General features: G+C 44.6%; 1 long non-coding RNA gene across 1 annotated transcript; it reads right to left on the bottom strand.

Moving 5' to 3' along the window:
- Window positions 1-1931: 1931 nt before the first annotated feature.
- Window positions 1932-27478, bottom strand: LOC121008349. Its single transcript, XR_005780563.1, has 3 exons — window positions 27466-27478; window positions 8693-8696; window positions 1932-2041 (listed from the first exon to the last, which is right to left on the bottom strand). It is a non-coding gene; the product is annotated as an uncharacterized LOC121008349 (long non-coding RNA).
- Between the last annotated feature and the right edge of the window lie 404 nt (window positions 27479-27882).

Genomic DNA, 27882 nt, shown 5'->3' with positions numbered 1-27882 from the left:
ATACATACTATATACTACACTGTACAGCGCTATACACACTATACATACTATATACTACACTGTACAGCGCTATACACACTGTGTACATACTATATACTACACTGTACAGCGCTATATATACTACACTGTACAGTGCTATACATACTATATACTACACTGTACAGCGCTATATATACTACACTGTACAGTGCTATACATACTATATACTACACTGTACAGCGCTATACACACTGTGTACAGTACTATATACTACACTGTACAGCGCTATACACACTATATACTACACTGTACAGCGCTATACACACTGTACACACTATATACTACACTGTACAGCGCTATACACACTATACATACTATATACTACACTGTACAGCGCTATACATACTATATACTACACTGTACAGCGCTATACATACTATATACTACACTGTACAGCGCTATACACACTATATACTACACTGTACAGCGCTATACACACTATATACTACACTGTACAGCGCTATACATACTATGTACTACACTGTACAGCGCTATACATACTATGTACTACACTGTACAGCGCTATACACACTATATACTACACTGTACAGCGCTATACACACTGTGTACATACTATATACTACACTGTACAGCACTATACACACTGTGTACATACTATATACTACACTGTACAGCGCTATACACACTGTGTACATACTATATACTACACTCTGCATAACTCTTCGACACACTGTATACAGTATACATACCATATACTACACTGTACAGCTCTATACACACTATATACTACACTGTACAGCGCTATACATACTATATACTACACTGTACAGCTCTATACATACTATATACTACACTGTACAGCGCTATACACACTGTGTACATACTATATACTATGCTGTACAGCTCTATTCACACTATACTCTGCATAGCTCTTCCATACACCGTGCACAGTATACATACAGTGTGTATACGAGCTGTGCGATGCATAGGGTGAAATCCGCTGCAAATGTTGTTGCGGAAATACAGCAAAATCCAATCTCTTGTTGTCGTAACCTCAGGGTAAGAGCACACGGTGGGTTGTGATGCAGTGGCGACGTGGCTGCACAGTGTTTGAGTGGCATAGAGCCGCAGTGGGCTGTAATTAAACTAATGAAGATTGTTTCGTCGGTCTGCATTGTTTACAGACACTCAGTATTGAAGATGCGGGAGGCCATTAACAATGCAGACCGACAAAACAGTGCGGTCCTAATTTGTTTGGTTAGAGCCCCCTTGTCACGAACCAGCAGGTGTGTACCCACTGTGCCACTTGTCCTACCTGCTCTAAGGGCGTTGTCTAAGTGAACCCCTCAATCTTAACAGTACCCCTGATGGTGGGGATAGACATTCCCGAGGGGAACACCAGGTCACTACTTCTTGAGGAGGATTGGCACACGAGGCAGTTGGTCCTGGCGGACCAGGAGGTAGGTACCTGAGAAAGGTACCAGAGGTACAGACGTCATCAGGCTGAGTCATTACAAGGAGCAACAGTGCAGGACCAAAGGATGAGACAGAGGCAAAGTCAGACAGGCAATAGGTCAGGGCAGGCGGCACAGGTACAGGTCAGGCAATTTGGATCGGCAACAGGAGAGTCAAGTCAAGCAGGCAGGGATCAAACAGGTAGCAGAGTCCAGGAACACAAGTACGAGTCAGGAACACAAGTACGAGTCAGGAACACAAGTACGAGTCAGGAACACAAGTGGATATCAGGAACTTTAGCAGGACACAAGGACCTTGAGACTGAGGCATCTGGGAAGGGGGCTGAGCAGCTCATATATACGCGCAGGAGGGCTAGGATTGGTTGGCGAGGTCACATGATCCTACCCATAAAACACAGGAAGTGATGCGCGCCGGCCCTTAGAGAAATGCTGCAGGAAACAAGCAGCAAGCATTCTGTGGCCAGGGCTGCAAGGAAACACTGGCAGCAGATCACCACTGAACACGGCGCCCAGGACCGCGGCGGTAAGCAGGGGAACAGCGGCACACAACAGCCACTGTTACACCCCTGTGGCTGCTACGGCCATGCAGTACTTAATCACGGTATGGCTGCTTCACAACTACGACACAACTGCGCATGTGGTTATACCCTTAGGCCGTCTGCTCACGAGACTTTATCTACTAGCAAGATCTGTATTTTCTCTCAGCTCTGTCAGGCAACTCCTTATCTCTGACCTTATCTTACTAATAAGAATGTGGCTTAAAGGGGTATTACCATCTCAGACAATGGGGGCATATCGCTAGGATATGCCCCCATTGTCTGATAGGTGAGGGTCCTACCTCTGGGATCCGCACCTACATGGTGAACGAATCCCTGAAAGTTTTGGAGGCCCCATAGAAATGAATAGGAGCGGTGACCGCACAAGTGCGCTGCGCTCCCATTAACTTCTATGGAGAGAGTGCTTGGCGGTGGCCAGACCCCAGAAAACCTGGAGTCCTCCGGCCACCACCCTCCTTCCCCACTCCGTTCTCAGTGTAGGTGCAAGTCCCAGAGGTGGGGCCTGCACCTATCAAAAAACGGGGGCAAAACGTGAAAGTACCAGTTATAAAGCTGGAAAAACTGTTAACCCTTTGTGACAGAACGGCTCATTATTTTTAATAAAGACCAATTGAAAAAATGATTTTTAGCCCAAAATGAGTAAAATGCAGTCATAAAAAATTGTCTCCGAAGGTGTACATAGCTTTTAAATCATATTTATTGGAATACAATTTCAGAAATTCCTAAAATTTTCTGAATTCCTGTAAGTAAATTTGCAATTCAAAACATTAGAAAAGCTCTATATGTATGTCATGTGCAATTGGAAATAAAAGTGTAACGGGCAGTGGGTGTGGACCCACTGTGCCAACTAACCAGTTTGACTTTTGGCTAAACCTAAGGGCGTTGTCCTGAATGTTCCCTGTTATTCACCATTTAACCCCTGTACAGGGATGTAGACTTCGCTTCAGGGAACCGATCAGGCAGCTACCTCCTGGAGTAGTCCTGGTGCAGTGTCAGAGACACCGGTGCGAAGCACCAAGGGATTGCAAATGGCTTAAGCCTGATATACAGTCGTGGCCAAAAGTTTTGAGAATGACACAAATATTAGTTTTCACAAAGTTTGCTGCTAAACTGCTTTTAGATCTTTGTTTCAGTAGTTTCTGTGATGTAGTGAAATATAATTTCACGCACTTCATACGTTTCAAAGGCTTTTATCCACAATTACATGACATTTATGCAAAGAGTCAGTATTTGCAGTGTTGGCCCTTCTTTTTCAGGACCTCTGCAATTCGACTGGGCATGCTCTCAATCAACTTCTGGGCCAATTCCTGACTGATAGCAACCCATTCTTTCATAATCACTTCTTGGAGTTTGTCAGAATTAGTGGGTTTTTGTTTGTCCATCCGCCTCTTGAGGATTGACCACAAGTTCTCAATGGGATTAAGATCTGGGGAGTTTCCAGGCCATGGACCCAAAATGTCAACGTTTTGGTCCCCGAGCCACTTAGTTATCACTTTTGCCTTATGGCACGGTGCTCCATCGTGCTGGAAAATGCATTGTTCTTCACCAAACTGTTGTTGGATTGTTGGAAGAAGTTGCTGTTTGAGGGTGTTTTGGTACCATTCTTTATTCATGGCTGTGTTTTTGGGCAAACTTGTGAGTGAGCCCACTCCCTTCGATGAGAAGCAACCCCACACATGAATGGTCTCAGGATGCTTTACTGTTGGCACGACACAGGACTGATGGTAGCGCTCACCTTTTCTTCTCCGGACAAGCCTTTTTCCAGATGCCCCAAACAATCGGAAAGAGGCTTCATCGGAGAATATGACTTTGCCCCAGTCCTCAGCAGTCCATTCACCATACTTTCTGTAGAAGATCAATCTGTCCCTGGTGTTTTTTTTGGAGAGAAGTGGCTTCTTTGCTGCCCTTCTTGACACCAGGCCGTCTTCCAAAAGTCTTCGCCTCACTGTGCGTGCAGATGCGCTCACACCTGCCTGCTGCCATTCCTGAGCAAGCTCTGCACTGGTGGCACTCCGATCCCGCAGCTGAATCCTCTTTAGGAGACGATCCTGGCGCTTGCTGGACTTTCTTGGACGCCCTGAAGCCTTCTTAACAAGAATTGAACCTCTTTCCTTGAAGTTCTTGATGATCCTATAAATTGTTTATTGAGGTGAAATCTTAGTAGCCACAATATCCTTGCCTGTGAAGCCATTTTTATGCAACGCAATGATGGCTGCACGCATTTCTTTGCAGGTCACCATGGTTAACAATGGAAGAACAATGATTTCAAGCATCACCCTCCTTTTAACATGTCAAGTCTGACATTTTAACCCAATCAGCAGGACATAATGATCTCCAGCCTTGTGCTCGTCAACATTCTCACCTGAGTTAACAAGACGATTACTGAAATGATCTCAGCAGGTCCTTTAATGACAGCAATGAAATGCAGTGGAAAGGTTTTTTTGGGATTAAGTTAATTTTCATGGCAAAGAAGGACTATGCAATTCATCTGATCACTCTTCATAACATTCTGGAGTATATGCAAATTGCTATTATAAAAACTTAAGCAGCAACATGCAGAGATGAAGGACGTCAATCAAGCGGACGTGGGCGTGCCAAAAGGCGAGTAGACCGAGCCTCTAGGTGCTGCAGCAACGCCCTCATAGCGCCTAGAGGCTTCATTAGCATATTATAAAAGTCTGTTTTTTAAGAGGACAGCGGCAGGCAGGGAGTTAACAAACATACCGCTATGTCCTGCTGACACTAGCGCATCGCTAACGCCAGTCAGCTACATAACGGTTTTTCCCATGACAGAAACCCTTTACGTTTATGGGTGTTATAGAAGCAGCTGATCTTGCATTTAGACATGAGAGTCAGGGGCCTAGGTTTCCAGATAGTTGGGGGTCCCAGAGTTGAGACCTCCACCTTTCAGACATTCCTGGGTGTACCCTTTTTTATTCAAACTTCTGTTATACCGGTAATTTTGTGACATAATTACATCCATTATTTTGTATTTAAAGAAAAAACCCATCAACTTTCTAAAAAACTTTGTGATTCAGTTTCTCACCATTTTGAAGATCATAACTTGCTGTCAGTGAATAGAAATACTCTTGTTTACATCCAAAGGCTAAAAAAACAAAAACAACTATTCAGATAATAAGCAAGGAATGAGCTTGGTTGAAACACTGTAAGTAGTGAAATCCATGTCCGGTGGTACAGTACGTGGCCGCAGCGCCTGGTAATTTGATGTTACTTTAGTCACTTTCTGTCTCCATAAAATAAATGAACCTTTCAGGTTGGAGATGAAGATCGAGCTCCAGAGTCCTGCAATCGTCTCAGAAACCCTGCGTCTCCAGCTGAGGCCCGGACACTGTCTCTACACAGGCCCCGATGAATTGAGCGTCTGTTTTATATCCAAACCCTGAATGTGTTTTTAGCAAAAAAAAAAAAAAAGAATTCCTGTTTACAAGTCTTACAGCACCGATGTGTCTCTCTAATTCCCACTGTAAGAAAGTGTGCTCTGTGCCTCCACATACCAGGCATCCCAAGGTGTTGTTTCCAAAATTCTAATAATGTATCATTTTATATATCATGTATAATACTAAGGCTACTTTCACACTGGTGTTTTGGTTTCCGTTTGTCAGATCCGTTCAGGGCTCTCACAAGCGTCCAAAACGGATCCGTTTTGCCCTTAATGCATTCTGAATGGATCCGCTCAGAAAGCATCAGTTTGCCTCCGTTCTGCCTCCATTCCGCTCTGGAGGCTGCTTGCAGGGTTTTGGTGTCCGTCTGAGCCAAACGGGGACGGATCCGTTTTCACTGACACAATCTGGCACAATAGAAAACGGATCCGTCCCCCATTGACTTTCGATGGTCTTCAAGACAAATCTGGCTATGTTAAAGATAATACAAACAGATCCGTTCTGAACGGATGCAGACGGTTGTATTATCTGAACCGATCCATGACGGATCCGCACCAAATGCGAGTGTGAGAGTAGCCTTAGAATATAGTTCTGGTATATTTTAGTTAATTTGTGTTACATTGTTATTATTTTATAAGTATCACTTTTTGTTCTATGTTCTATGATATTAGGTTGATCTTATGTCTCTGCACAACATTGTATACAGCAGGATCCTCATTTAAAGGGGTTGTCCAGGGGAGGGGAATTCTTTAGAAACGGCTCAGAATGGTATAAAAAAAATAGAATCGACCTCCGTTATCTACTACCAGGGTTCCTCTAAAAACGCCGGAGTCCTTCTCCACCATTCACTGGCTCGGAACGGAAGAGTCTGCGGTTCAGTGAGGAGTAGGAGGACAAGTATCCCTTAGAATACCGTTCTGAGCTTCTAAAGAATTTCTCCCCATGGACAACCCCTTAAAGCAGGTTTTTCAGGACTTTAATTTTGACGGGTACATCAATATTTGATCAGTCGGGACCAACTCCTGGGACAAAGTGGAGATCAGAACTGGAACTGAGTTGCATTACCAGACATAGCCACAATCATATGTGTAGCGCTGTTGCGGTAAACAATGAATACTGGAGCTTGTTCATTCTGCTGATTGGTGGAATTCCAAGTCAGGGCCACAATGATCAAATATTGATAGTCTATGCTAAGCAACCCTGCCAATATAGCTCCATCCCCAGCCCCTGCTGTCTGAACAACATGTCCACATATTCACTATAGCGTTAATTATATGTGTGTTGTGGTACCACACGTCACGTCAGACGTCTGCTCTCTGATTGTTCTGCTCTCCTTTATTGTTTGTAATATTTTTTATTTATTTTTTTCAATAAAAATGATCCGATTTAAAGAAAAAAAATATTATTCAGCTGTTTCTTAGTTATATCTGTTTCAGTGGTGAGCAGGTGTAATTACTAGTATGGCGTCCCAATTCACTTCTATGGGATGGCTCTGTAGTATTCACTTGGACAAACACTGCAGGCAGGTAAACAGAGCAGAGAAGGCAGAGCTCCTGTGAGCCTTCTCTTCAAAAACCTGATTGTCAGACGTCCCGGGAGTCGGACCCCCGCTGATCTGATATTGATGACCTATCCTGAGAATAGGTCAACCATAGCAAAAAGTGGACAACCAGTTTAAGTACTGTTACCTAGCAAAAAGCATTGCGGTGCATACATGACTAAACTTCATCTTCATGTTTCTGTACCAAAGTAATCACCCGATATTTTACAACAGCCCTACACCAGAACTGTTCCACAAGGGTGCACAATGATGAAGTATGCACTAAATATATATATTGTGGGGTTTCGCTCTGGTAGATAGGGTAAGCGGGCGCAGTACAGAGGCAAAATACAAGTTCTTAACTCAAAACATCAGTGTTTATTCACACTTGAGGCAATTGCACAAAACAGCACGTAACTTTGCAGTCTTGGTCTTAATTCACACACAATTGAAAGTTCATATAAAATATGTCACCTTGCTGGCAGTTCTACCTTCAGTAGTCCACAGCAGGCTTTAGGGGGCCTGTTTCCCCAGCATGCGGCTCTTAGCCCTCCAGCACGGCACAAAGTCTCAGATTCCAAAAACAGAGACATCTCTGCTGAGCCCAGCTGACTATTTAAGGACAGCCAGGTGCAGCCAAAACCCGGACCGGCACTTAAACTCTGGTCCGGTATTTGACCTCACCTGGCTGGAAACCAGCCCAGCCGCACATGCTGGGAGGAAAATACCTGCCTTGCCGGACATCCCCCCTTTGTTCAACCCTGAGGGGGTGTACACATGCCAGACAATGCACCCGGGACAGAGCATCCGGCTTTCCCTGCAACCGTCCTGCTCTGTGTTCTACCAAGAACTTAAAGGGGTATTCTCATCTTTAAGATCATAGCTAAAAAAAATCCCCTAGTGCCATAGACTATTTTAGCAATTTTTGCATCTATTTGCCGCGCTTGCGCAGACCGCACTTACTGTTCACCCAGACGGCCAGCCAGTCTCACAGGAACGCGCACGCTAGCCGCGCATGCGCCGATCTAATTTCTTCTCTGCCGTGTCTGATACAGAGCCGCTTGCTCTGTATGCAGCGCGGCCTTCCAGGCGAGCGTCGGAGAGAGAGAGAGGGTGCCCATAGGAGCGAGCAGCAGTACCGAGGAGGTGCATAGACAGCATATGTAAGTGCCAGGAGAATCTCAACCACTTATCCACCAACGATTTTATTTATTAGAACTATCAAAGGGGGTAAAATATATAGAGCAGGGACGCTGGGCACAATGTAATTTATTGCAGGGACGCTGGGGCCAATGTAATTTAGTTTAGGGAAGCTGGGCACAATGTGATTTATTGCAGGGACGCTGGGCACAATACTATCATACTATCCACATGAACGAGCTCTCAGTGTGAGCTAATAAGGAGGCGTGGCCGGCCTTCACTCTAGCTTTCTAAGCCCGCCCAGCTTTAGAAACCTCAAACCAGGAAGTGATTTCTGCCGTAACTGCAGCTCAGGATGATTTAGCAAGATGAGAATACCCCTTTAATGTTCTGCAGAGACAAAAACCATCTGGTGACCCGTAACTTTCTCCCCAACAAATAGTAGCGGAGAGACTTGAGTGCCCACTTGATAGCCAGGCACTCTCTCTCCACTATACTATACCTGGTTTTGGCTGTGGTGAGCTTGCGGCTTAGGAAGACAACAGGATGCTCCTCCCCGTTGACTTTCTGAGACAGTACAGCACTAAGGCCTACTTCGGAGGCATCCATTTGTACCACAAACTCCCTCTTGAAGTCGGGCGTCACCAAAACCAGTGACCCACACAGGGCCGACTTCAAAGCGGCAAAAGCCTCTTCCGCTCATCCCAGCGAACCAACATGGATTTTCATCCCTTCGAGAGCCCTGTCAAGGGAGCGCCTAGAGTAGCAAAGTGGGGAACAAACCTCATGTAATAGTCCACCATTCCAAGGAATTATTTTATTCGCCTAGTGGTGACAGATCTGGACCAATTCCATATCACCTCTATTTTGTTCACTTGGGGTTTGATGACTCCGTGCCCAATGACATACTCCAGGTACTTAATCTCTTCTAACCCTATCGCACATTTTTTTGGGTTAGCCGTTAGGCCAGCTTTCAGAAGGGAGTCCACTACAGCCTGCACTTTGGGTAGGTGACTTTCCCAGCCGGTACTGTGGATGACAATATTGTCCAGGTAAGCTGAAGCGTACCGACGATGTGGACGAAGCACAATTTCCATTAGTCGCTGAAAAGTGGCGGGGGCGCCATGCAGACCAAAGGGTAAGAACTTATATTGATACAACCCCTCAGGCGTGATAAAGGCAGTTTTCTCTTTGGCAGCCTCCATTAAGGGCACCTGCCAGTACCCTTTTGTGAGGTCCAAAACAGAAAAATACCGGGCTTGTCCTAACCTCTCAGTGAGCTCATCCACCCTGGGCATGGGATACGCATCAAATTTGGAAACCTCGTTAAGTTTTCGAAAGTCGTTACAAAACTGCAACGTCCCGTCCGGCTTGGGTATCATTACTATAGGACTGGCCCACAAATTTTTTGACTCCTCAATAACGTCTAGCTGCAACATTAGCTGCACCTCCTTCGATATGGCTTGTCGTCGAGCCTCGGGTGCCCGATATGGTTTTAATCTGACTTTTGCCTGAGGCTCAGTGACAATGCTGGATTATGGAAGTGCGTCCAGGGAGGTCTGAGAACACATCCGTGTTCCGACTAACGAACTCCCAGACCTCCAGAGTCTGTTTAGAGGAGAGGCTGTCAGCAATTTTTTACTGTTGCAGCTGCCTTTCTTGCATCAGACAGAGGGGCCAGTACCTGCGGACTGTTTTCTGTACAGGTTTCCCTATCTTTCCACGATTTTAGTAAATTCACATGGTAAACCTGTTCCGGCTTTCGCCGCCCTGGCTTGTGTACCTTGTAGTTTACATCTCCAATTTTCTCGAGTACCTCGTAGGGCCCCTGCCACCTAGTCAGGAGCTTACTGTCCACGGTCGGAACCAGAACCAAAACCTGATCACCCGAGTTAAAGATCCGTACCCGAGCTTGCCGATTATATACCCGACTCTAAGCTCGCTGAGCTTCCTCCATGTGCTCCCTAACAAGAGGCAACACTGTCTCTATCCGATCTTGCATCTGGGTAACGTACTCAATGACACTTTTATGTGGAGTGGGTTGTTGTTCCCACGCCTCTTTGGCCACGTCCAAGAGACCGCGAGGGTGTCTGTCATATAGCAGTTCGAAGAGCAAGAACCCAGTAGGGGCCTGGGGTATCTCTCGCACTGTGAACATAAGATAGGGCAGAAGGAGGTCCCAGTCCTTCCCATCTTTAGACACTACCTTTTTCAACATATTTTTTAATGTTTGGTTAAACCGTTCTACCAGACCGTCCGTTTGCGGATGCTAAACGGACGTCCGTAGTTGTTTTATGTGCAGCAACTTACAGAGTTCCCTCATCACCTTGGACATAAAAGGGCTCCCTTGGTCAGTCAGAACCTCTTTAGGTAGTCCTACTCGGGAAAACATCTCCATTACCCCCTTAGCTGTGAGTTTGTCCGAGTTACGTCGCAGTGGCACCGCCTCCGGGCACTGAGTGTCGTAGTTTAGAATGACTAAGATGTGTTGATGCCCTCTGGTGCACTTCGGTACTGAGCCTATGAGGTCCATAGCTATTCGGTCAAACGGTACTTCGATAATCAGGAGAGGAACTAGGGGACTACAGAAATGTGGCTAGGGGCTAGTTATCTGGCAGGTCGGGCAAGACTTACAAAACTCTTCCACTACTTTGAATATGCTGGGCCAGTAAAACTGCTGTAGAATACGATCCTGAGTTTTCTGCAGCCCCAGGTGACCCCCGAGAACGTGTTGGTGGGCTAGATCTAACACAAGCTTGCAATAAGCCTTGGGGACCACCAACTGTTCAATAGGCTCACCCTGTAGTTGGTTTACCCAATACAACATATCCTGATGAACCACAAAACGGTGAAACACTGACTCTGCCCCAGGTTGTTGTGGTTCACCATCTACTATTAACACATTTTCCCAGGCGCGGGATAGGGTTGGGTTCCGAGGTCGGGCGGTACCAAAATTATCCCCGGAGACATTGAGGTCTGCCAAGTCAGGACCCGGCGGCAAGTCCTTCACGTCTCACACCATCACACTTAGTGGGGTTGTCTCCCCCTCTTCCACCAAAGTGGCGGTCACCCATACCTCTGGCCCGTCGGTCTCAGGTTCCCAGGGTTCTGGTCTCCCCCCTGAGCCTGGCCACTCTGCTCGGGTTACCCCTGTCTCATGGGTATCAGTCACTCTCCTCGCAGGCCACAGTGCCGGGAAGTCCCTCCCTATTATAAGTTCGTAGTGTAAATTTGGGGTAACTGCCATTTCGTGAGTCCATCTGCCAGCCCCAGTGGTTAGAGACACCAGGGCAGTGGGATAGTCTTTTAGGTCTCCATGGATGCACATGACCCCGATTTTCCTGCCAGTATACTCTGCTGACCGTACCAGGGGAGCCCTTACTAGGGACACCAGACTCCCTGAGTACAGCAGAGCCTCCGCTGGAGTGTCTCCTACCTGACACAGGTGGATTAGAGTTTTTGGGGTACCTACTGCACACAGCTTCCTGGCATATAGCGACTGACGGTAGCCATAGTTAGTATCCATGGGTTCCACCTGATGGGGATAGTCAGCTCTTGCATGGCCAGGCTCCTAACACTGCCAGCAGACTATCGGAGCCAGGTCAGTAGAGGATACACCCCGGGTGGGTTTGGCTGGTACAAGTTGCCGGGTCTGGGATGGAGATTTACAGTGTCTGACTGTCCCTTTACCAAAAGAACCACCTGTAACAGTCTTAGTAGCCTCGTAGCGCTCCACCATGTCCACCATTTCTAGGGCGTTGCCAGTAGACACCTGGCCGATACAGCGCAGGAGAGGGGGTGGCAGAGCCCTCCAGAACATGTCAGCCAATAGTCTGTCCAGCATAGCTGTGGGACTCTGCATATCAGGCTGTAGCCATTTTTGCAAGAGGTGGAGTAAGTCATAATACTGGGTCCTCGCAGGCTCAGCCGACTTAAATTCCCACTGATGTACCCACTGGGCCCGGACCAACATATTCACCCCCAGTCTTGCCAAAATCTTACCCTTTTCTTTTTGGTAGTCGGCTGCTTGTTCGTCCGGCAAGTTGAAATACACCCGCTGGGAATCAGATGCCAGAAATGGAGCGACGACCTCAGCCCACTGGTCACGGGGTAGCTTTTCCCTGATGGCCACTTTCCCATACATCGCCAGGTAGGTTTCGATGTCGTCTGCGGGGGTCATCTTAGGAATCGCGTCGCGGACTGCATTCCGGGCATCGTGGATGCTCGGGGTTGCTCCTGCTATCTGCAAAGCCATCACGTGTTGTAGCAGCAACTGGTTAGTCTCCTGATGCTGCTTATTAGCTTCGTGTTGCTGCAGGTTTGTCTCTCGCTGCTGCAGATTAGCCTCCATGAAGGCCTTCGCAACAGCAACATTTTGTCGTGGGGCACTGGTTGTAATACAGCTAGTTTAATGTACGACATACACCCATGGCTCAAAAATGCAGAAACCAAAAATATTGACGTTCACGCCAGCCTCACTGCTCTTGCCCGCATCCTCCACCAATTGTGGGGTTTCGCTCTGGTAGATAGGGTAATTAGGCGCAGTACAGAGGCAAAATACAAGTTCTTAACTCAAAACGTCAATTGCACCTAACAGCACGTAACTTTGCAGCCTTGGTGATAATTCTCACACAATAGAAAGTTCATATAACACAAGTCACCTTGCTGGCAGTTCTGCCTCCAGTAGTCCACAGCAGGCTTTATGGGGTCTGTTTCCCCAGCATGCGGATCTCAGCCCTCCAGCACAGCACCAAGCCTCAGATCCCAAAACAGAGACATCTCTGCTGAGCCCTATTTAAGGACAGCCAGGTGCTGCCAAAACCCGGACCGGCATTTAAACTCCGGTCCAGTATTTGACCTCACCTGGCTGGAAACCAGCCCAGCCGCACATGCTGCGAGGAAAATACCTGCCTTGCCAGACACAACCCCTCACTGTGTCACAATATATACAGTATATATATATATATATATATATATATATACAGTGGGGCAAAAAAGTATTTAGTCAGCCACCAATTGTGCAAGTTCTCCCACTTAAAAAGATGAAAGAGGCCTGTAATTTTCATCATAGGTATACTTCAACTATGAGAGACATAATGAGAAAAAAAAAATCCAGGAAATCACATTGTCTGATTTTTAAAGAATTTATTAGCAAATTATGGTGGAAAATAAGTATTTGGTCAATAACAAAATTTGTTATTTGTGATTTTTTGGGGCTGTCGCTGGGCAACACAGACTTTCAACTCCTTCCAAAGGTTTTCTATGGGGTTGAGATCTGGAGACTGGCTAGGCCACTCCAGGACCTTGAAATTCTTCTTACGAAGCCACTCCTTCGTTGCCCGGGCGGTGTGTTTGGGATCATTGTCAATTTGTCATGCTGAAAGACCCAGCCATCTTCAATGCCCTTGCTGATGGAAGGAGGCTTTCACTCAAAATCTCACGATACATGGCCCCATTCATTCTTTCCTTTACATGGATCAGTCGTCCTGGTCCCTTTGCAGAAAAACTGCCCCAAAGCATGATGTTTCCACCTCCATGCTTCACAGTAGGTATGGTGTTCCTTGGATGCAACTCAGCATTCTTTCTCCTCCAAACACGACAAGTTGAGTTTTTACCAAAAAGTTCTACTTTGGTTTCATCTGACCATATGACATTCTCCCAATCCTCTTCTGGATCATCAAAATGCTCTCTAGCAAACTTCAGACGGGCCCGGACATGTACTGGCTTAAGCAGGGGGACACGTCTGGCACTGCAGGATTTGAGTCCCTGGCGGCGTAGTGTGTTACTGATGGTAGCCTTTGTTACTTTGGTCCCAGCTCTCTGCAGGTCATTCACTAGGTCCGCCCGTGTGATTCTGGGATTTTTGCTAACCGTTCTTGTGATAATTTTGACCCCACGGGGTGAGATTTTGCGTGGAGCCCCAGATCGAGTGAGATTATCAGTGGTCTTGTATGTCTTCCATTTTCTACTATTTGCTCCCACAGTTGATTTCTTCACACCAAGCTGCTTGCCTATTGCAGACTCAGTCTTCCCAGCCTGGGGCAGGTCTACAATTTTGTTTCTGGTGTCCTCCGACAGCTCTGGTCTTGGCCATAGTGGAGTTTGGAGAGTGAATGTTTGAGGTTGTGGACAGGTGTCTTTTATACTGATAACAAGTTTAAACAGGGGCCATTAATACAGGTAACGAGTGGAGGACAGAGGAGCCTCTTAAAGAAGAAGTTACAGGTCTGTGAGAGACAGAAATCTTGCTTGTTTGTAGGTGACCAAATACTTATTTTACCGAGGAATTTACCAATTAATTCATTAGAAATCATACAATGTGATTTCCTGTATTCTTTCCCCCGATTCTGTCTCTCATAGTTGAAGTGTACCTATGATGAAAATTACAGGCCTCTCTCATCTTTTTAAGTGGGAGAACTTGCACAATTGGTGGCTGACTAAATACTTTTTTGCCCCACTCTATATATATTTTGTATATAGTATATATATATATATATATACTGTATACGTCATGAAGTTTTTGTTTCTCCAGGGAAAGGACATACCCACTGAGGACACTTCTCCCCTAGTGTTTGTGACATCTCAGTGTGAATGTCCTTTGTAGACATTCCCTGGAGAAACTAAAACTTCATGACGGCCCGTAAGGCTACTTTCACACTAGCGTTAATATTTTCCGGTATCGAGATCCGTCATAGGGTCTCAATACTGGAAAAAAACGCTTCCGTTTTGTCCCAATTCATTGTCAATGGGGACAAAATGTAACTGAGCAGAATGGAGTGCTCCAAAATGCGTTCCGTTCCGTTCTGTTCTCATACCGGAGAGCAGCATGTTGCTGTTTGCTTTCCATCCTGGGATGCGGAGCAAGACGGATCCGTCATGACCCACAATGCAAGTTTTCTCTGACACAATCTGACACAATAGTAAACGGATCCGTCCACCTTTGACTTTCATTGGAGTTCATGACGGATCCGTCTTGGCTATGTTAAAGATAATACAACCGGATCCGTTCATAACGGATGCAGATGGTCGTATTATCAGTAACGGAAGTGTTTTTGTTGAACCCTGTGGATCCAGCAAAAACGCCAGTGTGAAAGTAGCCAAACTCCACAGACGTGAGACTTCCTTGTCCCTCTCCCATCTCTGGTTCAACCTGAAATTAAAAATAGTTATAACAACCGTAAACATCTGATATTTGCACAGTTACATAACAAGATATCAGGCTTTCATATGGCGATAAATTCATTTGTCAATTCCAACTGGAAGGGGGCAAAGCCAGAAACTTCTCAGCCTCCCCTCATACACTGATTCCTTGCAGGATATATACAGGTATGTGCTCGTCTTTATCAGACATTATGTCTTTTACTTACTATACACTAAAGATAACATCTAGAGGTGAGCGAATTTCATATTTAGAGATTCGTTTGCGATTCATTTACTGGTAAAAGCAGAATTGCGTTATGGATTCCCTAACCACGGACCATAACGCAACTCTATGACGGAATGCATAACGGAATGCCTTTAGAGGCGTTCCGTTATTCATTCCGTCATAATAGAAGTCTATGGGCTGCATAACGGATCCGTCCCGTTTCCGTTATGCAGGGGAGTCCTCTCGGGACGGATCCGTTATGCAGTCCATAGACGTCTATTATGACGGAATTTATAACGGATTGCCTCTAAAGGCATTCCGTTATGCATTCCTTCATAGAGTTGCGTTATGGTCCGTGGTTAGGGAATCCATAACGCAATTCTGCTTTTACCCAGTAAACGAATCGCAAACGAATTTCATAAGCGGAAATTCGCTCATCTCTATTTATATCATGTCTTATTTAGTTCCTTCCTCTTATAGACATTAGATTTTCTTCATGTGACTGAGCAGTGGAGCTTACAATCAGCGGTAATGTAGATGTTGTCTCCGCCGCCCGCCTCCACCCAAAACCACAAGGAGGATTTCAGCACGTAACATTTAATATTTACTAACAATTACTATGGATATAACAAGTGTTACTTCTCCTGTCACTGCTTTTTATGGAATGGATCACATTGTGTATATTTTTCTTGTTATCTAAAATAAGATTGATAAATGTATATTCTTTTTCAGTTTTTATTTTCTGATTGTATATATTTTTTTGCTTTTTAATTCTATGTGTACATGACTGTGGGGGGTAGCCATCTTGCTTGAGCTTCAGCAGGTCAGTGATTTGCTTTAGGCTAGGTCTACACGACGACATTTGTCGCGCGACAATAAGTCGCGACAGATAGGGCACAACTACACTGCAACATTTTGTCGCATCAATGTCGCGAGACAATTTTTATAATGATAGTCTACGGTGTCACGACGCAACAGTCGCAAAAAATCCATTCAAGATGGATTTTTTGGCGACTGTCGCGTCGCAGTCGCAGCATGTCGCATGTCGCATTGCGACACCATAGACTATGGCGCACTGTAGTTGTGCCCTATCTGTCGCACGACTTATTGTCGCGCCACAAATGTCGTCCTGTAGACCTAGCCTTACAGCCGGGACTGTAGGATACTGGTATCTGGAGATGACTCAATTGTTTTTCATTTAAGAGAGGTATAGGCATGCTCTGTGGAGAGGTCCAACACCTATTATAAGTGGCGGATCATGTGTTATCTGTACACAGGTGTTACCTGTCATTGTAATCCCACCTTTGATGGTAATGAGATGACTGCTGAAAACTGATCTGTACAGAACAGGGAATGTCGTCGTATTGAGAGCTCAGTGGTCAGTGCAAAAATGGCAATAACTGAGGAGCGATTAGTTATATCCCTCATTTGGGATCATTTACTAAAGACTGGCGTTTTACATGCCCGTGTCAGTAAAAAGGCCAAGTAAGATGCCGCCAATTTATTAGGGAGCACAGGCCTTTTAATAGAATTGTTGCATCTGTGATGCCTGTGTGCCAGTCACCTGAAATCTACACAGTAAACATTTCCATTATAATTTATGCAAAAAGAATTTTGCACAAAAATTTGTGACTTTTGTATGGCAGAAAACTGTACACATGTGAATGACCCCCATTATTGTGTGGAAGTGTCACAATATGAATTTTAGATATCCTAAAGTGACTCATATCCTTATTAAATTAGGATGCCAGCTGTTGCAAAACTACAACCAGTAGCATAGCATGGATTGCCAGCACCCAGGGCAAGCCGAGTATTGCGCCCCCCCCCCCAACCTGTGACCACGCCATTTTTTACGGATAATGTAGGAGATATCACTTGCAGTTCTATGTAACACCACAGATAATACAGTGATAACTCTCTGAGTATAGATAATGTAGTTGATATCACTTGCAGTCCTATGTAACACCACAGATAACACAGTAATAACTCTCTGAGTACAGATAATGTAGTAGATGTCACCTGCAGTCCTATGTAATACCACAGATAACACAGTAATAACTCTCTGAGTACAGATAATGTAGTAGATGTCACCTGCAGTCCTATGTAACACAACAGATAACACTGTGATAACTCTCTGAGTACAGATAATGTAGTAGATGTCACCTGCAGTCCTATGTAACACCACAGATAACACTGTGATAACTCTCTGAGTACAGATAATGTAGTAGATGTCACCTGCAGTCCTATGTAACACCACAGATAACACTGTGATAACTCTCTGAGTACAGATAATGTAGTAGATGTCACCTGCAGTCCTATGTAACACCACAGATAACACAGTAATAACTCTCTGAGTACAGATAATGTAGGAGATGTCACCTGCAGTCCTATGTAACACCACAGATAACACTGTGATAACTCTCTGAGTACAGATAATGTAGTAGATGTCACCTGCAGTCCTATGTAACACCACAGATAACACAGTGATAACTCTCTGAGTACAGATAATGTAGTAGATGTCACCTGCAGTCCTATGTAACACCACAGATAACACAGTGATAACTCTCTGAGTACAGATAATGTAGTAGATGGGTGTGAGGCCCCCAGATTTCAGAACACGCACAGTGTGACCTGAAGTCTGGGGCCAGGATGCGGCAGGGGGGGCCAAACTCTATATCCACCCTCCCATCACTGCAGAACATACAGGGTAATACAGCGCCACATACCTCCTCTTACATCCAGTGATGTCTCTTTGATGTAGATGTTCTCTTTCCTCATCTTCTCCTTTCAGACCTTCAGACCAGACACCATTTTTCAGCCATTTCTCGTCTCTGCAGTTTGACAAAAAAATAATCTTAGTTTACTACTTTTCCATCATCCTCCCATCTTCTGGACAAATCATCCTACCACCCCCAATACTGTGCCACTGTGCTCCTCAATATTATACTGCAGAAACAGATAATACCCCTGATAATACTAGTACCACACAGATAATACCCCCTTCAATAATTATTGGCACACAGTGCTCTAAAATAGCTGCGCCCAGCAAATAGTGCCCCTGACACTAATAGTGTAAACATAACGTCCCCCAAAAATGATTGTGGTAAGCTGATACCGTGCCAAGGTGCCCCCACAGCAATAGTGCTCCCAAAAGTCCCACCAATAGGAATACTTCTCTGCTAGAGCACACATGGTAGTAATAGTGCTCCTACAGTGCCCCCAACATGTCCCCACTGTGCCCCAGAAGTAATAATGCTCCCATAGTGCCCATAATCATGTTCCCCATAGACCCCCAGTAGTAATAACGCCCACCATAATGTCCCCCAGTAGTAATAATGCTCCTTATAATGTGACAGTACAAAAATGCCCCCTTATAATGTGTGCCAGTGCAAAAAATCCCCCCTTTTAATGCCCCCAGTTGAGCTAATGCCCCCATAATGTGCCAGTATAAAATACCTCTATATCGCGCCCCCAGTAAATGACTCCATAGTGCTCTCCCTCCTCCCTCCTAGTGCCCCCCGTAATGTACCAGTATAAAATAGTGCCCCAGTAGATGCACTCAGTGTCCCTAATACTTTGCAAGTATAAAAATACCCCTTCTTAGGGCCCCCTGTAGATGACCCCATAGTACTCCTCTCCCACCCTTCCCCATAGTATTCACCATAATGTGTCCCAGTATAAAATGCCCCTATACAGAGCCCCCCATACAAAATACCCCTTCTTTGTGGCCTCAGTAGAAGCCCCCATAGTGTTCCTCTCCCCCTTCCCCCATAGTTCCCCCCATATAAATACCCCTTCTTTGTGGCGAGTAGATGCCCCCATAGTGCCCCCAATAATGTGCCAGTAAGAAGTGCCCCCATAGTGCCCCCCAATAATATGCCAGTAAGAAAGTGTCCCCCATAGATGCCTCCCAATAATATGCCAGTAAGAAGTGCCCCCCATAGATGCCCCCCAATAATGTGCCAGTAAGAAGTTCCCCCCCATAGATGCCCCCCAATCATGTGCCAGTAACAAGTGCCCCCACAGAGCTCCTTTCATGTACCATATAAAAAAAAAATAAACACATATACTTACCTCCATCAGGCTGACAGCGATGCAGGCTTCTTCCAACCTGTGTCCCGTGCTGCACGGCTCAGGCGGCGCTATTACGTCATTGTGCCGCCTGCACCGACCTCTGATAGGCTGCAGAGACGCCTCTCCCCTGCCCCGCAGCATCCATCTGTATCGCTGTCCTGAGGGCGGCGATACAGTTGGCTATGGAGATGAACGCTTCCACAATGGAAGCGCTCATCTCCCTGTGCCCTGCCGCAGCCCCCATTTGTCACCAGGGCCGCGCCACCTAATTGGCGGTTCGGCCCTGCTGGCTCACCCTGCAATTTTGCTCCCGGGGAAACGGCCCCCCATGCTACGCCACTGACTACAACTCCCAGCATGCCTTGGGTAATACAATCTCAGTGGGCCCCATTGTGGTATTTTGCATGATGCACAAGGAAATTAAACTGCAAGTATTATAATTATATACAAAAAAGCGGGACGAGCTGTTTGTACTATTTTTGCATACAAACACCTTTTTAATAGCTTTGTATTCAGTAACAAAGGTCACCATAATGCCCCCCAGTAGTATTTCTCTTTATAATATGACAGTAAAAAAATGCCCCCTAATGTGAGCCAGTACAAAAAATGCCCCCTAATAATGTGAGCTAGTACAAAAATGCCCCCGTTCTGTGTGCCAGTACAAAAATGCACTCTCTTAGTGCCCCCAGTTGAGCTAATTTCCACATAGTGCCCTCATATTGTGTGCCAGTATAAAATACCCCTATATAGTGCCCCCAGTAAATGCCCCCATATTGTTCCTGTCCCCCTTCCCCATAGTGTCCCACATAATGTGCCAATATAAAATGCCCCTATATAGTGCCCCCCATATTATACACTGCTCAATTCCATGTTTACGACCACCCTGCAATCCATCAGCGTGGCTGTGCTTGCATACCATAAAAAAAGCACCAGCCTATGTGTGCTCCCACGGTCCTGGTCACCAGAGAGGCCGACACTTTTTCCTATAATGTGCAAACACGACCACCACTGATGAATTACAGTGTGTTCGTGATCATGGAAACGAGCAGTGTATAATGTGATTAAAAAATAAATCCAGCCAGCAAAGGAAGCAATATGGACAATCACTATACATTAGTAAGTGGCATGTATTAACATTCTCTACATGATAGGAGATAAATTCGGCAGAGGATCTCAATACCGGAAAAAAAAATTCTGATTAGTCCTCATGCAATCTGAATGGAAAGAGATCCATTCAGGAGGCATCAGGACGTCTTCCATTCCGGCAGTATTATGTTTTGTGACCGGACACAAAACTGCTGCAAGCTGCGGTTTTTTGTCCGGTCATAAAAGCGGGGAAAAAAAACTATCCATCACTGAAAACAATGTAAGTCAATTGTGACAGATCTTTTTTTTTTTTTTTTATCCATCCCCATTGTGTCACGGATGGTGTTGCAGAAAGCTGGAACTTATAATAAACATCCGACTGGCTTGATCCCAAACTAAGGAGCATATGGGTGAGCCCTATAAAACCCCTAGAGCTCTCCCTGACTGGTATGCCCATGCAAAGGTCTTTATGGTAGACGATTGCATGCCCTCGTACCTTATACTATGTGACACTTGAAAACCCTATAATAGTGAGGGGACACGACCACCGGCTCCCTGCACTTAATACGGACGGAGTCAGGGTCACCTACAATCAAGCCAGCCAGGAAACACAAATAAAGGAAACAGACTTATCTGAGGAATCAGGAGAAGCAGCCTCCAGCAGTGAACACAATCCAGGAAGAAGTATAAACCGCAAAGTGAGGCAGTATGGGAGGGAATATAAAGGGAGACAATCAGTGCAAATAAGTGACAGCTGGGAGAAGGAAAAGAGATGAGAAAGTGAAACCAAAACAAAGAACATCATACAACAGGTAGAGAAGAACGTCTGCCAGATCTTCTCACAGAGCTGGCGGTGATACATTGACTTTCAATGTATTTAGTCACATGGTCCATCCACATCACCATGGGCCATGTGATGAGCGCAGCATCAAAGGTCCTTTTCCCAGGTCCTGAAGAAAGTAGAAAGAAGAGGAGATCCGCTACGCGACTAAGTGGATGGGGTGAGTTAAATTAGTTTATTATTTTTAACCCCTCAATGGACATTTTACTAAGCCTTCTGTATTAAGAATGCTATTATTTTCCCTTAATAAAAATAAAATCTACAGAACACCTAACACAAACCCGAACTTCTGTGAAGAAGTCTGGGTTCGGGTCTGGGTACCAAACATGCCGATTTTTCTCACGCGCGTGCAAAACGCATTAAACCGATTTGCAGTCGTCCGTGTGAAAGAGGCCTAAGAGATGTAGAAGCACATAAATCACATTCATTCCTGATCTGAGTGTGTCGAAGATCATCATGAGCTCGTATTCCCAGACTTTCCTGTCCTGAGATTTGAAAATCTCTAAATATCAAGACTTTCATGTCTGTGATGTTGTGGTCACAGCTGCAAAAAGTGTTTTGGTACAGGGAAATCTTTCCTTTCTTCTTTTATTTTGTGGTGATGAGAGTTCATTCTTGTTCTAAGCCTTTGACCAGTTTCACCAACATAGAGACCCCCAGTAGGACATTATAGACCACATTTGGCATGGTGCAGGTGAAAGTACCTGGGGTTTTGTAGTTCTTATGTGAATTGTTGTACCTCGTCAGTAGTTATTATGTATGGACAGGTCTGAAATTTGGTCTGTTTGCTGGGGAATGTTCCTACTGTTGTTGGAGAGGACAGTGAGCTTTTCACAATTATGTTTTTAAGATTAGGGGGCTGCCTATTGCATAGGAGTGGGGGTTCTGGAAATATGGATTTGAAACAGTCATCTTTTTGCATTATTGAATGTAGTCTCCGAGCAACCCTCGTTAGAAATTTTCGTGTTTGGGTTGAAGATGACTACTAGACTACTAGTACCCGATAATTTTTTTTTTTTGTTTGTTTCGTTTTGTATTGTAGGAGCTCAGTCCTTGGTAATCTGGTGGCTCTAGCAATTTGGATTTTCACTGTAATTGGATGTTTTTCTCACTCATAAATGTCTTTTTGGGGCTTCCAAGGTGTTTGTCCCTGTCTGTAGAGTTTGAACATATTTAATTGTATCTAATAGCTTGACTGTAGAGGATGAGTTTTTTATTTGTTTGGGGTCAAAACTGTCCCACCTGAGGTATGTTATGCAGTCAGTTGGTTTCTGGTAAAGTGATGTTCCTGTTTTATTGTTCTGTATCTTGATGATGGTTTCCAAAAAGTTTATTTCAGTAAAGGAGTAACATAGTAACATAGTACATAACATAGTAACATAGTAACATAGTACATAAGGCCGAAAAAATACATTTGTCCATCCAGTTCGGCCTGTTATCCTGCAAGTTGATCCAGAGGAAGGCAAAAAACCCTGTGAGGTAGAAGCCAATTTTCCCCACTTTAGGGGAATAAAAAATTCCTTCTCGACTCCAATAAGGCAATCAGAATAACTCCCTGGATCAACGACCCCTCTCTAGTAGCCATAGCCTGTAATATTATTACACTCCAGAAATACATCCAGGCCCCTTTTGAACTCCTTTATTGTACTCACCATCACCACCTCCTCAGGCAGAGAGTTCCATAATCTCACTGCTCTTACCGTAAAGAATCCTCTTCTATGTTTGTGTACAAACCTTCTTTCCTCCAGACACAGAGGATGTCCCCTCGTCACAGTCACAGTCCTGGGGATAAATAGATGATGGGATAGATCTCTGTTCTGACCCCTGATATATTTATACATATTAATTAGATCTCCCCTCGGTCGTCTTTTTTCTAAAGTGAATAACCCTAATTTTGATAATCTTTCAGGGTACTGTAGTTGCCCCATTCCAGTTATTACTTTAGTTGCCCTCCTCTGGACCCTCTCCAGCTCTGCTATGTCTGCCTTGTTTACAGGAGCCCAGAACTGTACACAGTACTCCATGTGTGGTCTGACTAGCGATTTGTAAAGTAGTAGGAATATGTTCTCATCACGGGCATCTATGCTCCTTCTGATGCAACCCATTATCTTGTTGGCCTTGGCAGCAGCTGCCTGACACTGGTTTCTACAGCTTAGTTTGCTGTTTATTAAAATTCCTAGATCCTTTTCCATGTCAGTGTTACCAAGTGTTTTATCATTTAGTATGTACGGGTGACTTGCATTATTCCTTCCCATGTGCATAACTTTACATTTGTAAGTGTTAAACCTCATCTGCCACTTCTCTGCCCAAGCCTCCAATCTATCCAGATCCCTCTGTAGTAGTATACTGTCCTCTTCAGTGTTAATTACTTTATACAGTTTAGTGTCATCTGCGAAAATTGATATTTTACTATGCAAGCCTTCTACAAGATCATTAATAAATATATTGAAGAGAATAGGGCCCAATACTGACCCCTGAGGTACCCCACTAGTGACAGTGACCCAATCTGAGTATGTACCGTTAATAACCACCCTCTGTTTTCTATCATTGAGCCAGTTACTTACCCACATACAGACGTTTTCTCCCAGTCCGAGCATTCTCATTTTATATACTAACCTTTTATGTGGTACAGTGTCAAATGCTTTGGAGAAGTCCAGATACACGACATCCATTGATTCGCCGCTGTCAAGTCTAGAACTTACCTCCTCATAGAAACTGATTAAATTAGTTTGGCATGACCGATCCCTCATGAAGCCATGCTGATATGGCGTTATTTGCTTATTTCCGTTGAGATGCTCTAACATAGCATCTCTCAGAAAACCTTCAAACAGTTTACCCACAACAGATGTTAAACTTACCGGCCTATAGTTTCCAGGCTCTGTTTTTGGACCCTTTTTGAATATTGGCACCACATTTGCCATGCGCCAATCCTGTGGGACATTCCCTGTCAGTATAGAGTCTGCAAATATCAGAAATAAGGGTCTGGCTATGACATTACTTAATTCCCTTAGGATACGGGGGTGTATGCCACCCGGTCCTGGCGATTTGTCTATTTTGATCTTTTTAAGTCGCTGTTGTACTTCTTCCTGGGTCAGACAGGGCACTTTTAATGGGTAATTTATTTTTACATTCTGCATGTCATCTGACAATTTATATTCCTCAGTGAATACAGTGGAGAAAAAAATATTTAACAGTTTTGCTTTCTCCTCGTTGCTCTCTGCGACTCCCCCCTCATTACTCTTTAAAGGGCCGACACCTTCAGATTTATACTTTTTAACATTTATATAATTGAAGAACATTTTAGGGTTAGTTTTACTCTCTTTGGCAATTAATCTCTCGGTCTCTAGTTTGGCCGCTTTTATTTGTTTTTTACATGTTCTATTTTTTTCCTTATAGTTTTTCAGTGCTTCCGTGCCACCCTCCTGTTTTAGTGTTTTATATGCTTTCTTTTTGTCATTTATTGCTTTCTTTGCAGTTCTATTTATCCACATTGGTTTCTTTTTGTTCCTCAACCTTTTATTCCCATACGGTATGTACCTCTCACAATGAGATTTTAGGATGTTTTTAAAGATATCCCATTTTGTGGCTGTATTTTTATTTTTGAGCACTTTGCCCCAGTTAGTTAGGCCTATGGCCTCTCTTAGTTGGCTAAATTTAGCTTTTTTGAAGTTTGGTATTTTTGTTCCTCCCTGTAAAAACGATCTTTTGAATGATAATTGGAAGGTTATTACTTTATGGTCACTATTTCCCAGGTGTCCACCAACCTGCACGTCTGTTGTTCTGTCAGGTCTATTGGTTAATACTAAGTCCAGTATGGCCGTCCCTCTAGTAATTGAGTGTTAAATTGATTGTGGGATGAAACTGATTGAAATTTTAATGGAATTTTTTTAGTTGTTGTTCACATCCAGTCCAAATGATTATAATATCATCAATGTAATGATAATAGGTTAAAGGTTTGATGGGGCAAGAGAATAACAGGTCACTTTCAAGCTTGGCCGAGAACAGATTTGCATATTGAAGTATCCTTTTGCTTCCCATTGCTGTACCTGTCTTCTGTCGGTATATGCTTTCCCTAAATGAAAAGTAATTATGGGTGAGGATGAATTTTCCATCCCAGATTTGGTGCCAATTCCTTTATTTTTCATAAAAACCTTGCTGGCTTTTAATCCATCCTGATGTGGAATATTGGAATATAAACATTCTACATCCATGGTAGCCAGGATGGTTACCTCTTCTAGGGGACCTATTGCAGACAGTTTATTTAGCAGGCGAGTTGTATCCTGAAGGTAGCTGGCTATCTATCTTAACAGAGGTTTAAGGACACTTTCCACCCATCCAGAAATTTTCTCAGTGATGGTCAGGGACAGACTAGCCGTAGACCTTTACTGGGAAATTTCCTGGTGGGCCGATGCCCAGGGGGCAACCTGAGCCCTCCTCATGACGGCCCAGTGGAAGTTTTTGGGGATGTATTTTGTGCTGCTGGTGGCAGTATTTTGTGATTAATGGTGGTAATTGGCTCTGTTGGGGTGGTATAATGTGCCACAATATGGTATTGTTGGCCCTGCCTTCCATCAATTTGGACCCGACTACAAAATGGGGTAAATTTTGGTATTTTTTTCCAGGGCCCCTTTAAGCTCCCAGTCCACCCCTGGTAATAGTGACTACTCATGAGATTGGGCCTCCCTGGATATCCAGGTTTGTGTATCTTGGGAAGCATGTACAATGTCCCTTTTCTTGGAGTTTCTGGTATCAGATTGTATTGTAGGTACTGTAGGACAGTAGCGGCTCTTGAGAGTACTCTTGTCTTGGGTCTGATTTCAGTTTTGTATAGTAGTGTATGTCTGTCAGTTGCCTGTTTGCTTCTGTCATGTAGTCAGATGTGTTCATTATGACTATATTCTCCTTGATCTGCTGGTTTAATGATGATTTCCTTACTGTTTTTTAAAGATTGCATTGCCCTCCTCTCCTGGACACTAATGTTGGATAGATGGCTCGCGTCTGTATTCAAGATGGTAGATTTTGCCTTCAGACAGATGGCAAAATCTACCATCTTGGATATCTGCTAAATTGTCTGTGCAGCCAACTTCACATGAAACATTCTGGAGATTGTCACAACCACGGCATTAGCAATTGCAGTCATAATTAGGATTTATCTCACAAGGTCAGCCAACTCCAATAAAGAAGAGTCTTTCCACGTGTTGCATAACATGTTCTTATACAGAAGCAGTTTTTCACTGTTCATGCGCCTGAGGTCGAACCTCCTTATCTCTATGTAATAAGCTCACACAATGAAGTTTATTGTGCAATGAATGAAGTGCCAGCCAGACTCACGCTGTCTTCAGCTGTTAGAAAACTACAACTCCCAGTATGGATGTCAGGCCTCACTGAGAATTTTAGTTTTGCTGCAGCTGACCAGCCACTAACTGTCACGGACGTTCCTGTGACAGGTGCCAGGATATCAGTCAGACTGGCAACCCGTGTTTGATCTGACAGGTTCCTTGTTGATCAATTTGTGTCTGTGTTGTTTCTGGTGAGGGCCACACCCCTTGCCTCAGGTGTTGCTTATGTGGTCTCTTACCCTTCCCTATTTATTGTGGCTTCTCCCACCATGCTGTGCGGTTTATAGCTTCAGTCTTGTTTTAGATAGCTGGTCTTTGGATATCGGCGGAGTTCCTGTGCTTCCGTAGCCATTTGAAGTTAAGTGTCTTCTTTCCCTTTTGTTTATTGTTTGGGTAATCTTGTGTTGCTCTTTTCCCTGTCATTTGTGTTTAGGCCTGAGGGAGACTCCTGTTCGTCCTACAGGAACAGGTTTTCTTTTGTCCTGACATTAGTACCAGGGTCCTACAGGGTGATTTAGGACTTTAGGTTCCTGTGTATGAACTCACCTACCTCTGGAGTCAGTTCATATTTGCAGTCAGTCAGGACTTTGATTAGGGTTACTCTAGGAGGTGACCAGTTCCTTTCCCTAGTTTCCAGGCCTTTTACCCTCACCCTTTCCCTCCTACGTTCAGTGTGGGTTTCCCTCCCACACCGAAACGTGACACTAACACAGAGTTACCCTAAGGCATTATTAAAAAGGGGGCCACAATATTATTTTTGGGGCTTATACACTTTAAATGTTCTGGGTTTAATTCATGGTGGGCAAGTTAGAGTTGTACAGAAGGATTTTTATTTTTTTATATATGGCTCAAAGTGGGTTAAAAATAAGAAATGCATTACTCACACCCGTACTGATCCCCCACTACTGCTGTCCAGGCCCGACACACCACAGGAAATGGCAGCAGATGCATGCTTAGCTAATCAGTGGCAGCAGTTGTGACCTACCTTAGTGAATGGCTGAGCAGGCATCTCCAGGCATGTCCTGCTGTCTGCCAGGACGGGAAGTGGAGAACGGCAGCAGCA

The sequence above is a fragment of the Bufo bufo genome, chromosome 7, assembly GCF_905171765.1.
Source record: "Bufo bufo chromosome 7, aBufBuf1.1, whole genome shotgun sequence".
Taxonomy (NCBI): Eukaryota; Metazoa; Chordata; class Amphibia; order Anura; family Bufonidae; genus Bufo; species Bufo bufo.
Note: the sequence above shows the minus strand (reverse complement) of the source record. Positions and strands in the feature narration are given on the sequence as shown.